Genomic DNA, 16,141 nt, shown 5'->3' on the forward strand with positions numbered 1-16,141 from the left:
CTTCCATATCATAATCGAACTTCTCACTTTCACAGATTGATCAAAAAATTTTTCTCTATGGTATTCTCTGAGTTATTTTATTTTATTTCGATCATGAATTTTGGTATATATTTAATTTTCCTCTTATTTTACATACCTATAAAGATCTATCACTTCCAACTCAAATCTTCACATTTTCTTATGTAATGGAGCTTGAGTGGTTAGAAAAATAATCCAAGTAGTTCGTGTTAAAAATAGAACGGTTATGAAAAAGATAAAATATGGAAGCACTGGTTACATCCCATAGCCTGGGATATAGGCACCTATCGACTACATGGATAGTGATGATATAGTAAAAAATGAGATAAAGGTAGCACGCTACCCGCTTCATTCATTAGAGAAATGAACTAGGCTACAAGAGTGGGGCAGCCCGGGCCCCTAGAAGAAGAAAAATAATAATTAAAAAAAAAAAAAAAAAACACACACACACACACACACACACACACACACACACACACACACGCTTAGGTTGGGAGCAGTGAGTCCCACTCCTTCACCAGCTGATTGAGATTGCGGACCGCCATTCCCGGGCTCGGCTGGGTTTTCCTAAAGATAAAGTCATTTCTGACCCTCCAAACGATCCACCAACATCCAACTAATTCCGTTAGACTGTTTTTTTTCGTATGAACGCTTTTCCTAGCCGACCATCTGTCCCAAACTAGGTTCACAACGTCCCCCAGATCATGTGTTTGCACGCCTTCTACCCCCATTACAATGATAAACTTGGTAAAAACGCACCGGGCGAACAGGTGGTCCACAGTTTCCTCTTCCGACCCACATAGCACGCAAGTTGAGTCTTGAATCCACCCTCTCTTAAAGAGCTTATCCGTTGTCGGAGTTCTCTTCTTAAGGACCAGCCAACAGAACAGTTTTACCTTTAAGGGGATTTTGAGTCTCCAGATTCTAGAGGCTCGTTCGTCCCTCGTACCCCCATCTGTCAATGCCATATAGGTCGATTTTACCGAAAAGCGTTCATCCGCACTCCATCGCCAAATAATTCTATCCGGAGTATGCGCAACCGATAACTGAGATATTCGGTCCTCGAACTCCGCGCAACTGTCCCTCACCCCTAACCTCTGGTTCGCGGCGACGCCCTCAATCCTAGTCCAGTTCCAACTTCCCCTTATAAAACACTCGCTGACTTTAAGGTTTTTCCCTCCAGACATGAGGTAGATCGTCGGGAACAACAGATTCAGCACATTATCCCCACACCACCGATCGTGCCAAAAATCAATACCCTTCCCATTACCTAGTTTGTAAGCCATTCCCCGAGAGAAGATGTAGTTGAGGCTCAGCACCCCTGCCCACCAACTAGAGTAGGGTCTGAATGTTTTGCCTTCCCTCAACGGAACACGTCGTCGATAGTATAGGTCACGGATTACCTTGTTCCACTGCAACTGGGGGGCAGTGTGAAATTTCCACCACCATTTAGCTAGCAGAGCTTGGTTCATGAACGCGACGTCCAAGATACCTAACCCTCCTTCCTTCTTGCTCTTGCAAACATTCTTCCAAGCCAACAAACAGCCCCTGCCAACGGAATTACGCCCACCATTCCAGAAAAAGTCTCTTCTAAGTGCTTCAATCCTCTTAGACACCCATTTGGGTGCCTTGAACACCGATAGGAAGTACAATGGTAAGTTAGTTAGGACCGCGTTGACCAAGATGAGTCTGCCCCCCCTTGAGAGAAGTTTGGCATGCCATCCATCAATTTTGCAGTGAATCTTGTGAATTATCCCCCTCCAGTCCTCCTTGGAGGGTGGTTTGGGTGATAGGGGGAGTCCTAAGTACTTGGTCGGGAAGACTCCCACTCTACAATTCAGAATGCTCGCAAGTCTTGCTGCTCTGCCGTCTTCTTGTCCCAGGTAGAACAATTCTGATTTTGCTCTGTTGACTTTCAACCCTGAGGCCCATTCAAATAGGCTCCATACGAATCTGAGATTCCTCATATACTTTTTTCTTGCCTCGCAAAAGAAGAAAGTGTCATCTGCGAACTGGATCAGGGAGACCCTACTTGCGTCAGAAGGCCCCAAACCTTTGAGTAGCATATTAGAAACCGCTACGTTAGTCATACGAGCTAGACACTCCGCTACCAGCAAAAATAGAAAAGGCGACAACGGATCCCCCTGCCGTACGCCTCTCTTCGTCTTGATCCAGTTGGTCGGCTCTCCATTGACTAGAATAGCTACTTTCGCGTAGCAAACACAAAGTTCTATCCAACTGCACCACTTATCGTCGAAACCCCACCATCGTAGTGTACGAAAAAGAAAAGACCAAGAGATCCTATCATAGGCTTTCTCGAAATCTACCTTGACTCCCACTCCCGCCACTGCCTTTTTGGTACCCCAGCCGACGAGTTCTGCAACCGTCGCGTAAGCGTCTGTGATGTTCCTTCCTTTCAGAAAGGCGGATTGGGAAGGTGAAATTAGGTCCCCCATGACCAGTTCGAGACGGTTGGCCAGAACCTTAGATAGGATCTTTTGAATCCCGTTGAGTAGACTGATAGGGCGGAAGTCGTTTGCCTGCACGGCCCCCTCCTTTTTTGGGACAAGGCAAATGAAAGCGTAGTCAATGGGAGCAGTGGATAGGCACCCCGCATGCATTTCTTGAAATAGATTTGCGATATCCTCCTTCACAATGTCCCAAAACGTTTGATAAAAGCTAAGAGGAAAGCCATCTGGGCCCGGTGCCTTGTCCCTTCCCAGTTGGAACACAGCCCGCTTTATTTCGTCGATGCTGAACGGTGCAGTCAGTCTCGTTAGATCGGTAGCCGTGACCCGACTAGACTGGAATAACCTACTCCAGTCCCCAAAAGAAGTTGGGGCTGACTCCTCTGGTGAAAAAAGTGCCTTGAAGAAACGATAGAAATGGGTCTTTTTCTCCTTTTCTGAAATATAACAGACTCCGTTCTCGCTGGAGTTGCCGATCCAGTTAGCTCTCCGTCTACCATTAGCTATAGAATGGAAAAATTTAGTATTGCCGTCACCATCCCGTAGCCAGTGTTGTTTGGCTCTGGTTTTCCAAACTGCGGCTTCATCTCGTAACACCCCTTGTAGGCTAATCTTTAGTTCTTCTCTCTTAGAGAATAAGTCCTGAGCTAGGGGACCGTGCTCCTCTTCTTTATCGATCAGCTGGATTTCATCCATAAGGTGTTTTTGAGCCCTCTGATACTGTAGAAATCGTTAACACACCACTCCTTGATCCTAGTGCGACAGTGTCTCAGTTTGGCTGTGAAGGTTAACACTGCTGACTTTCCTTGCGCTTCCCGAGCGCCCTCCTCCCACCAACCTGGAAGTTTGGCTAAGAAACCCTCGTGATTCAGCCACGTATCCTCAAAGCGGAAGATCTTGTTTTTCACCTTAAAACAGCCCTCCGCCGACAAGAGGATGGGGTAGTGGTCCGAAGTAATACGCGGTAACGCTTCTACTCTTGAAAGGGGAAAGGCCAGGTCCCACTCCGTCGAAACTAGAAAACGGTCGAGCCTAGCGCACGTTGGATTCGCTTGCATATTGGACCACGTAAAGGATTGGTTGGCCAAGGGTGGGTCAATCAAAGCAAGCTCTTTGATCAACTCGTTAAACATCCTAGTAGCTTTAGTACTCCAGAGTTTTCCCCTACGTTCCTCCTGACCCCTCGTGCAATTAAAATCGCCACAAATGATCCACTTATCCGCACAATCCTCCTTAAGATGGGCCAGTTCCGCAAAAAATTCTACCTTGCCATCCCAGGAAGCCGGCCCATACACGTTAGTTACGAAAAAATCGAACCCACCCGTGACAGAGGAGAGATGGGCGGTGATGGAGAACTTGCGGACTAGGACATTTAAACATGAGAAGAAACGTGAGCTCCACCCCGTAATAACTCCCCCAGAGGCACCATTGGCAGGAAGACAAACACATTTGTTCAGCGAAGGGCCACCAAAACTACTTAAAAATGACCCTGATACATGATCGACTTTCGACTCTTGGAGACAGACCACCGTATTACGTAAATTAGAAATCACTTCCCTAACAGCACTACGTTTAGAGGGGTCATTAAGACCTCTAACGTTCCAACTACATACTCGAAACATAACTAAGCAAGAGACACCCACCACCCAAAACCCAAAACGGTGATTGCCGACACAACTTAAGCCCCGTCTACACGCTTCCGTTCTGGAACGCTGAAAAGAGCTTCGCCTCGCCTTCGCCCAAGTCCACCCCGCAGAGACGACTCTTGGCGATGGTCTTCGCAACTATGGAAATGCGCCCAGTAGACTTCTCGCCTTCGCGCAAACTGATCTTTCGTATCATCGCCTTGGATAAAATAGATCTCTGTTCGGTCCCGACAAGACGAGTGCTGGTCCTAGTCTTCATGATCGTTGTCGAGGCAACCCTGTTTTCCACCACCCTCGGTACCTGCATCATGGGCTGCCAGTTTTCACTCCCTCCCTCGCCGTCGCCCGCCAAGTCCGGTAAGGGAGTGCCGGAGGGCGGGCTTCGAGGGGCGGGGAACAGAGGGGACCTGCAGACCACGGGAGGAGAGACGTCCACAGGAGGCAAGACGTCCACATAGGGAAGCCCGGGAGAAAAGTGCGTCATGTTTGCACTGCTCGTATTATCCGCGTCCGCCTCTCCGATAGCAGGAAGAAGTAGGCTCGCATGCGTACGAGGAAGGTATAAAACGGGCCAGCTAGGCATATCCACCAACGTGATCCACCTGAGTAGCAGATGAGAAGAGACAGAAAAAATTCCAGCCCGAACTTCCAAAGCGGGCCCAAGACCCAAGCCCACGGCGAAACCACTCCGAAGAAAAGTACACAGTAGCTGGGCCTCGGAGGGAGGTGGGGGCCTAGCATTCGTGGGCCCCATTGGGGGAAAGAAAAAAGAAAGTTGACCCCGGTTCAAGTGCACCTCGGGAGCCCCCACGTCACAATTAATGCCACAATTAAAGCTGGACATCATTCGGGATTTCCTCCCTGCTCAGGTGTAGATCGAGGCCACAGTGGAAGGAGGATCTAGTATAACCCACTTCGAAAAAGTTTTTTGACCGAAATCCTTCTTTGTGCAAAGCATGGGGGTAGAGCCACGCTCAGCCTTCCTCGGAACCAGAGACCCCCTCGCCTCGAACCTCGCACCACAGCGACCCGTTGCAACTTGACGACTGCGCTCGGCCGCCGTACGAGGCCTCGCCGCCGGCCGCAGTTGCTGGATAACCACGGAAGTAGGCTGCGGCGGCGACCTCCCCGACGACCTGGGCTTCAACGCCATCGGATCCCCGCGCCTGCACTTGGTCGCCGCATGGACCCTGCCCGCTGGCCTCGAGTCCCCCGACGCCCTGAGGTTCGATGGCGAAGTCTCGACAAGCTCCCGTACGCTCGACGCCCTGGGTTCCTGCGGCCCTGGCTCAACTTGCTCCAGCTCCCCAGGCGCGTCTTCCAACTCCTCGTCCATCCTAGCATCACCTCCGTCTGCTTGGCGTGCTGGGTTCCGATCGTCAGCCGGTACCCCGGCCACGTCCTGATCATGTCGTGGTGGCCCGGGGGGGTGCGTTGTCTCCCCCTTCTTCGTGCCTTTCCCACCTCTCTAGGTGGACCATGACTGGAAAAAGTTCTTCTCCAACAATCACCGATAGATTTTGTGGGATGTTGTGAATCGAGTCGAGTGCGATTTGGCATCTAAACGCTCTGAGGTCCGTCATCGCCTTCGTCGGCCCGTCCGCCTTAATGAAGCGGCCGAACCCACTCACTAACGCAGCCACTCTAGGCACTGTCCAGATTTCGAACGGGAGATTGATGAGTCGAATCCATGCCCTGTACTGGACACGGTGAGGGCGAGTGCCGCGATATTGGCCCCAGGGATAGCACCGAAGCCAAAATCCGTCAAGAGTGAGGACCTCCCTCCTGGTCAGAACTCGTGCCGGAACCCATTCCGGCAGGAAGATGGCAAAATCCCTCTCTCTGCAGCGAGCAACCGCAAAATCGTCGTTGTACCCCCCAAAGCGACTGGCGAGAGCGCTTTTGATAGTGATAATAGGGTCCTGCCCGAGGTTTGCTGGAGGGATGACGTCAGCAAGGAGAGCATTACGCCTCAACTCAACCCTGCGCAGGTATTCTTTTGTGTACGGAACGTACACCTTCGCGAGAGGGGGTCGACCCCGATGGTGCAGAGCCCTGTTCATATTCGTTGCAGTCCTGTTCAACTTTGTGCTGCAGAACTTGGCTCGGTGCCCCGTACGCCGGCACCGAAGACACCGAACTGGATCACGACACGCCTCGACAACGTGATCCCTAGCTAGGCACCGGAAGCACCTCTTCACAAGCCGAGCGTAAGAGGGGGCCCTAGAGGTGGGAGGAAGAGAGCTGTGTAATTGGCGTTGGGAGGAATCCGCTGGCTGTGCATGAGCCCCCCACACTAACGCCTCCTTATAGGATCTACTGTCAGTTAATGAGCAGTAAATGCTACCACCTTCCACCCTGCATCCCCCTCCATTCGTAGACCATCCAGGAACGATCCGAGGCGAACCCTTTTGCTGATACTCATTAAGGAGAAAGTTTTGGTCTCGATGAACTCCCTTGCTAGAATCAGCTATAGTCGCCTCGGCAACATCATGACACCCAATCGTAGACCCTCCAGGAGCGATCTGAGGCGAACCCTTTTGCTGATGCACATGGTCTCGATGAACTCCCTTGCTAGAATCAGTTATAGTCGCCTCGGCCACATCATGACACCTGAAGATCTTCAATAGCTCCCCACCTACCTCGTCCGCCCACGCCACCTGTTTTAGAGGCTTCTTTCTCTTCCCTGATACGTCTCTTAGAGCAAAGGTAATTAGCCTATGCCCCTCAACTCTACTCCCTCCGGAAATCACTCTACCCAAAGCTCCGCCGCTCCCCCCCACCTCGAGTCCATGGCGTTGCCGAGTTCTCTCCTGTGCTCCTCTCTCCATTAGAGACAAGCTCTGATATCAAAACAAGCTCTATAGTGATGATATAGTAAATTTAAGAAAAATGCTACATGTAAATCTATACACAAGTGTAAATTTTAAGCCTTTACAATGCTTGCATTTACAAAAACTCAAACGAATTTTTAGTTTAAAAAGAAATGGTTGTTAAGACTTATAGAAAATAAGAGTTATTTAAATAAATATGGTATAATTTTTGAATCCAGTACCAACAAGTATAATCCCCTCCAAGTGATGAAAGTCATGCTATGTTTCAATGCCGCCAACACATCTTTGTGCAATACCTAGGTGTAGAACACTAGGGTGATCCGAGGAGGGAAACTCCTTCAATAACTTAATGGCGTCCAACCCTTGGACAAAGCAGATCAGAGGAAATCCATGCTTATCTATACCTAGCCTAGTTTTGTACTCGTAGCATTTGGTTCGAATTATGTAGCATTATAGGTTATTTCAATATAACCAAATATCTGAGATTTCTTAATCAGATTACTACTAATACTACATTATTGTACTTGGTTTAATGCGGTAATGTAATGCTGAATTACAGTGCATAATAAATTACTATGTTTGGTTTATTTTGCACAATTTAGTAATCCTAGCAGTAAAATGTAGTCTATTTTAAAATTACCTTTGTGGTAATATTTAATTGGGTAAATTGCACTGTTATCCCTTGAACTTTTGACAGAGTTTCACTTTACCCCCTAAACTTCTAAAATAGACATCTAATACCCTAATATTTCATTCATGTTACCCTTTTGTTAATTTTCCGCCAAGCTCTATTAATCAAAAACTGACGAAAGGGGTAATATGAATGAAATATTAGAGTTTAAAATATTAGATGTCCATTTTATAAGTTTGGAGGATAAAATGAAACTCCAACAAAAGTTCAGCAGGTAATAGAAATATTTGGTTGTTGGAAAAAAAAATTTTACAAAATAATATTTAATTATGTTAAAAAAATAGTTTCAAAAAAATATTAAAAAATAATTAAAAAAGCAAATAGATTAGATTGCTTACGCAGTGTGTGCGGTCGATATCTGGAGGATGAGATGATAGTTAGTGCCTCTCAATTTAACATCACTAATTTTATTTTTAAAAATTTTAATTTATTATAAAATAATATTATATTTTTATATTCAAAATTTTTTATTACTAAAAAAGAAGTATAAAATTTTGATTTTAGGCTATCATAAAATTATGTTGCATAATTTTATAGAGAGTAAGTGTATTCTTTGTAACAATGCTTCTAGAAATAAAGGCAAAAACTGAGTATTACGGAGAATTAGCTGAAAATTAAAATCTCTATATCCGAGTGAGAATACTTATTGTAAATCAATTACATTAACGAGTACATCAAAAGAGTCGGGTGTTCGAGCATCGTAGCTAGCTAGCTAGTGTCTCTTTTTTCTTATCTTTAAGCCAATCTTTTTTTCTTTTTTTTTTGCTTTTATACGATAAAATATAGGATAATTTGTGCTATGATTTATTTTAGAATAAAAAATATATAAATTCAAAACTTCGCATGATCACTAACTTGAGTGTTAATAGTCAATCTATAAATAACATATTCTAATATAATAATGTATTGGGCTAAATTGCACTGTTACCTCCTGGCCTTTTGGTAGAGTTTCACTTTACCCCCAAATTCATAAAATGGACATCTAATACCCCAAACTTTAATATTTCATTCATGTTACTCTTTCCGTTAATTTTTGGTTAACAGAGCTTGACGGTATAACATGAATAAAATATTAAAGTTTGGGATGTTAGATATCTATTTTAGGAGTCTAGAAGTTAAAGTAAAACTCTGTCAAAAGTTTAGGGGGTAATAGTGCAATTTATCCTATTTTATTTTTTTTACTAAACTATAACTTAATGTAATTTGCACTTGAATTATTTCTATAAATAAGCAATATAAATAAAAGACCAAACTTTAAAAAAAATTATAAAGTCAAAAATTAATTTCAACCCATATAAAAATTAAAAAAAGAGCATATTACATACTTATACGATCATTCAAGAACAAATAAATTTCAATCTAAAAACTCATTTATAAGGGTTCATGTGAATAGGAAAAGGGAGAGAAAGAGAGAGATAAATGCATATTGAATTGGTTTGAAGGGTTTGGAGGGATAACATTATAATTTTACATAATATGTAAGATTATTCGTCATTAATAATACGAGATATTTCTCCACCACTCGATAATATTTTTACGGTACGTTTGGTTCGTGCTATTTTTTTAAGATTCCTAATAATCCAATAGGAATAAAAAAAATATGACAGTGTTTGATTAAACGCACTAAGTAATCTAGTTGGTAATACTAGATTTACTTGGGATGAGATGCATCCCAAAGTACTAATCTCATTCTTTTGAGAGAGTGTGGGTATCATTATATTAATGAACGGCCCGGCCCGGCACGGCGCGTGCCTGCAGGGCCAAAGGGTCGTGCCGGGCCGGGGGCAAGGTAACTCGGGCCCGGCCCGGCACGGCACGAAATTGGATCCGGGCCGGGCCGGGCTGGCCACCAGTCCGTTTCGGCCCGAAAAATGTGGGCCGTGCCGGCCCGGCACGGCCCACATTACACCCCTAGCCGAAACGCACAAGGGGGATTCAATCCCCTCACCTCAAGGATTCCCTCCCAAGGTACCGAAGTACGTAGTTGAGAACTTGAGTCCAACTTCTCTCCGAAGTTGGGAATTTGTGCAACGACAATTAGCTCGACAACAACCAGCTTTAGCGCAAGTGGCAAAGGATCTGGTGATTGATATCCAGGATCCTATATTCAAATTCTAACTGCTTCATATTTTTAGCTAACTTTATTTTTAAAAAAAATAAAACGATACACATCATACTACCTTTCTTTAAAAAAAAAAAAAAATACAATTAATTAGCTAGAGAACTGAACAAATATTTTTAGATTTAAATACGCAGCATGAGTAACAATATTACACCAGGTTAACGAAACTAATGGTTGCGAAGAAAAGCTGTTTATTGGGCAAAGATTTATAGGCTTGATGATTTACGACTGAAAATAATGATTAAATAAATAAATAAATAAACAACGTATATCCACCCGCTCTTTCCAATAGGGAAAAATGTGCGGGACCATCTTGAACTTTAGTCCGATTATACGAAGCCGCCCAAAACTTGAAAAAGTTGAAAAAGACCGCATGACCTTTCAATTTGAAAGCATGAAATGAGTGTTACAAGCCATAACTAGCTAGAAAAATTTACAAAAATTCAGACTGGGCGGCCGGATTGCAACGCATTGAAAGTTCATATAATTTTTTTACTTTGATTTTGATTTTTTTTTTTTTTTTTGAAATTTAGACGATCAAATATAGTCGAACAAAAATTCAGAAAGCCCATTACACTTTTAGGATGTTCAAATTTGTGGTCCTTGTGGGAAGTCGGTCTATGAACAGCGCTGGACTTTTTTTACAAAATAACCTTCTAGAATTTTAAAATTTATAAAATAATAACAATTTATTCATACAATCCTAACAATCAAATAAAAATTCTAATAATTCATGTATAATTCTAATCACCTCACTTTTTTTCTATTTTTCATCTAGCAACCTCACTTTTTCTTATTTCATGTACAAGAAAAGGTGAGATGTTAGACGAAAAATTAGAATTTTTATTTGATTGTTAGGATTATATGAATAAATTGTTAGGATTTTAAGGTTGTTAAGATTATATATAATTTGTTGTAATTTTTATGTGGTTGTTAAGATTATATATAAAATATAGAAAAATTTAGTAAATAAGCAAAAGACGGTAAACCATTCACCGACTTCGTTAATTATATTAGTAAGACGGTGAATCGTTCACCGCGTTACTTAACGCGGTGAACAATTCATCACCTTCATAAGAAAAATCTGCCCCCACCCCTACGTAGCGAAAGGAGAATTAGTTTTACAAATATAAGTTTGGAAGAATTATTTTGCAAATTTTAAAACTCTATAGGGTTATTTTGTAAAAAAAAGTCAAACAGCGCTGCCGGACACTTCTGTTTTTTTTTTTCAAATAACCTTCTAATTGATAGAATAATTGTTTTAAAAAAATCATTTGAGCAAATAACCCTTCTTTTGCCAGTCCACTGATGCCAAAAGTGGTGAATCATTCATGTAATTAAGAAGGTGGCGGCCAATGATTCACCACCTATTACCACTTCTAAGTTCTACGTTCGGAAAATTCAAAGTTCAAATTCAACTTTAAATTTTAAAATTAAATATCAAATTCAAATTTATATTTTGAATTCATCGAAAATTAAATTCAAATCTTTTAAAATTCAACTTCACATTTCAATTTCAAATTCATATTTTGATTTGAAATATCAATTCAAATTCATATTCAGACTTTAAATTCAAAGTTATAATTTTAAATTTTAATTTTAATTTTGAATTCAAAATTTGAAGTCTAATTCAGATTTTGAATTCAAATTACAAATCAAATTTAAAAGCTAGATTTAAAATTTAAATTTAGATTTTGAATTCACATTTTAAATTCAAAGTCAGATTTTGATTTGAAATATCAATTCAAATTCAAATTTAGACTTTGAATTCAAATATTTCAAATTGAAATTTAAATTCTGATTTTGAATTTAATTTTTGAAACAAAATTCAAAATTTGAATATAAATAAATTTAGATTTTGAATACAAATTTAAATATCAAAATCAAATTTCAATTTCAATTTCAATTCCAAAGTCAAGATTCAAAATTTGAATTTCAATTCAAATTTCTAATTTAGTTTTAAAATTTTATCTTTAAATTCAAATTTAAAATTTTAATTTTAAGTTATTACTTTAAAATTAATTTTTTTTTATTTTAACTCAGACATGATTCACAATTCATAATTATTTATTGAGGCATAATTAAAATTTCAAATTATTAGTTTGAAGACCGTGAATGGTACACTGCTTTTGGCATAATGAATCATTATGGCGCTGAATTGGTAAGAGAAAGACTATTTGATCAAATAAATTTAATTTTTTAAAATTTATTTTATCAATAAAAAAATTTTATCCAGTTATTTGTTAAAAAAAGGAAAAACTTTAAATACCACCCGTGTGGTCTCGCATTTTCTCACTTTAATACTCTGTGGTTTAAAGTGTATCACTCTCATACCCTGTGGTTTTATTTTTCTTTTTTCGTTATCCCCTCCTTTAATTTTTTTTTTATTAAATCACTGACAAAGTTAAAACTAAAAGGTACTAAAGTGAATATTCGATAAACTAAGGTGAAGTATTTGATGTTTTTTATATATGATTCAATGAAAAGTTAACAGAATGACTGATAAAAAGAGAAAAATAAAATCGTAAAATACTAAATTAATACATTTTAAAGTATAGAGTACTAAAGTGAAAAAAAATAAAAAAAAAAAAACACGTGGCGCAGGCGGTGACATCAGCTAGGTTACGAAGCAAATTCAGGCGTCCCCACACATTTTGGACATCTGACGAGCGAGCGAACCTAATCTCTTTGCCAAATATGATGGGGCCCACCACCACACCACCTCATCCCAAAACAAGGACAGCCCACTACTCATTGCTATCTTCCCCCACATGCCCCCCCCCCTCTCTCTCTCTCTCTCTCTCTCTCTCTCTTTCTTCCCCGCGCGCGCGCAGTCCCCTGAATGCGAAATGCCACTGGCTTACTTCTTTTGAACACTCTCCCTGCTATTTTCTCCCCTACATCTATTTCACATCAGTCTGTGCGGGTCATCTGTCCCATATATTATAATAATGTTACTGATAGCTATTTATATTTATAATTAAAAAAGATTTACTTGATTCGTGTGTATATATATATATATATATATATATATTATATATATATATATATATATATATAATATATATATAGAGCAGGGCTGCTGTGCTCTCAGCTCTCAGGAGCACGGAGGCCTCCGTGCTCCTGAGCTGTTTTCGATGATGAGTTTTCGAATCGACGATCGCTCCGTTAAACTTGATCTAGCGATTTAAAGTTTCTAGAAAATAATTTTTGCGATTTTTCGATATCATTTACCTAGCAATCGAAAGGATTCAAATCAATAATTTTTAACGGCTGAAAATAAAAATCCTATAAAAAGTGATGATATAGCACTAAAATTTTCGATCAGAAATATAGATCTTGTTGTAGATAGTATAAAGAATTTTCTCTCAAAATTTTACTTGATTTGAATACTTCTACACCGTTAACTTGAAAACGGCCAGATATCAACCATTAAAAATTATGGATTTTGAATCCTTTCGATCACTAGGTAAATGATATCGAAAAATCGCAAAAATTATTTTCTAGAAACTTCAAATGCGCTAGATCAAGTCTAACGAGCCGATCGTCGATTCGAAAATTCCATCATCGAAAACGGCTCAAGAGCACGAGGCCTGCGTGCTCCTGAGAGCACAGCAGCCCTGCTCTGTTAATAATATATATATATTATATATATATATATATATATATATATATTATATATATATATAAAAGGTTCGAGATTGTTACATGAATTTACTAGCACGTCAGTAATTCTGAGTGACCTAGGCAGAGCGTCTCTTATTTTAAAATAGATTTAATGATCATTGTATAAAGGGTCCCTTAAATAGTAAAAAAAACATAGTTCCCCGGAAGTTAGTCATTTTATAAATATACAAAGTTATATCTCTCAATTCTTTTCACTAATTTTATTTGAGTTTTGTTTTTTTCTTCTATATTGAATTGGAGATTGTCAACAGTTGCTTAAATCAGTTGCTCGTTCTATTTGCGGAAAAAGTAGTGCAACACGACAGCCATCAAACTTTCCCCAATTAGATTCATCCTGAAATGGCTCAAATTGAAACAACTCAAATTGATCAGTGATGCTAATGAAACGAAGAGTAGTTGAGTGCTCTTATTCAAAATTGCTTTTATATATATATATATATATATATAGTCCGGCTATGGTGCTTGTAAAAGCACCAAGCACTTGGTACTTGTAAGTTTTTTACCATTAGATCTACTCCTCGGATCATTTTTAACCATTAGATTATACTATTCAACCAACCACTCACTCAACCCTAGGGGACTCATATCATCCTAACCGTATATCTTTTAATCCAATGGCTAAAAATCTACAAGCACCAATAACTTAGTACTTTTAAAAGCATAGGAGCTCAATTTTATATATATATATATATATAGAGAGAGTGAGGCTACTTTGCTTCTAGAAGTACGGAGCCTTCCGTGCTTCCAGGTCGTTTTCCATGTGCAACTTTCTAATCGTCGATCGGCTCCATTAAACTTGATTTACTGTATTTGAACTATTTAGAAAATAAATTATGCGATTTTTCGATATTATTTGTCTAGTGAACGAAGGGGCTCAAAATCAACGGCTGAAAATAAAAATCTTACAAAACGTGATAATATGACATTAAAATTTGAAAACAAAGATATTGATCTTGTTTTATATAGTATAAATGATTTTCTATCAAAATTTCACGTGATTTGGGTATTTCTACACCGTTAAACTTGCAAACGGCTCACTACGACCATTAAAATTATTAATTTTGAGCTCCTTCGATCACTAGGCAAGTGATATCGAAAAATCATAAAATTTATTTTCTAGGTATTTCAAATACTCTAGATCAAGTTTAATGGAGCCGATCGACGATTCGAAAATTGCAACATTAAAAATGACCTAGAAGCACGAAAGGCTCCATACTTCCAAAAACATAGTAGCGTCACTATATATATATATATATATATATATATATATATGAGTTGAGTTAGAATATTATCGATAGCAAACGAGCTCTTTTGCCACCCATTTGTTTTCGATGATAGAGCCTCCAAATCGACGATCGGCACCGTTGAACATGATCTATATCACTTGAAGTGTTTAGAAATCAAATTTCAAATCTTTTCGACATCATTTGCTTAATGATCAAAGGGTTTCAAATTTTATAATTTTAATAGTCGATATGAGGCATTTTCTCGTTTAACGGTGTAAAGATATCCAAATCAATTGAATTTTTGTTAAAAAATTTTTTAAACTATTTAAAACAAGAACTATACTTTTGATCTTGATTACAAGACTCCTATCATTATATTTTTGAGAATATTTATTTTCAGCCATTCATTTTTATGTCCACTCGATGGATAAGAGAACAATATCGAAAATGTATGAAATTTGATTTCTAAATACTTCAAATGGTATAAATCATGTTCAACGGTGCCGATCATCAATTTGGAGGCTCGATCATTGAAACAAATGGGTGGCAAAAGAGCCGATTTGCTATCGATAGTATTCTAGCTCAACTATATATATATATATATATATATATATATGTAGAGAGCTAGGCTCCTATACTTTCGAAAGTACGGAGGCCTCCGTGCTTGTAAGTTGTTTTCGATGATGGGACATCCGATTCGGCGATCGGTTCCGTTAAACTTGATCTACGCTATTGGAACTATCTAAAAGCCAATTTTAATAATTTTTTGCTTTCATTTGTTTAGTGAACGATTAGCCTCAAAATGAACGGCCGAAAATAAAAATCTCATAAAAAACAGTGATAAAGGACTCAAATTTCAAATCGGAAGTATTGATCTTGCTATTGATGTTAAATAGAATTTTCTATTAAATTTTTATGTAATTTGGATACTTCTACACCGTTGAACTTAAAAACATGCCACATCGGCCGTTAAAATAGTCATTTTTGAGACCTTTTGATCGCTTGGTAAATGATGTCAAAAAATTATAAAATTTGGTTTCTAGATAATTCCAATAGGGTAGATTATATTTAACGGAGCCGATCGTCGAATCGAATGTCCTATCGTCGAAAACAACTTACACGCACGGAGGTCTCCATACTTTCGAAAGTACAGGAGACGTACTCTATAGACATATATATATATACAGAATTGAGTTAGAATACTCTCAAAAGTATCAATCCCTTGGTGCTTTTGAGTTTCTAGCCCTTGGATCTACTTCTTGATTACTAATAGCCTTTTGATCAAATACTATTCCACCTACCACCATCATCTTAAGCCTACATCTCTCCATCCAATGACTAAAAACTCAAAAACACCACTCCCTTGGTGCTTTTAAGAGTATTCTAGCTCAACTATATATATATATATCTATATATATATATATATATATATATATATATATATATATA

This window comes from Ananas comosus, linkage group 12, assembly GCF_001540865.1.
Source record: "Ananas comosus cultivar F153 linkage group 12, ASM154086v1, whole genome shotgun sequence".
NCBI classification, from domain to species: domain Eukaryota; kingdom Viridiplantae; phylum Streptophyta; class Magnoliopsida; order Poales; family Bromeliaceae; genus Ananas; species Ananas comosus.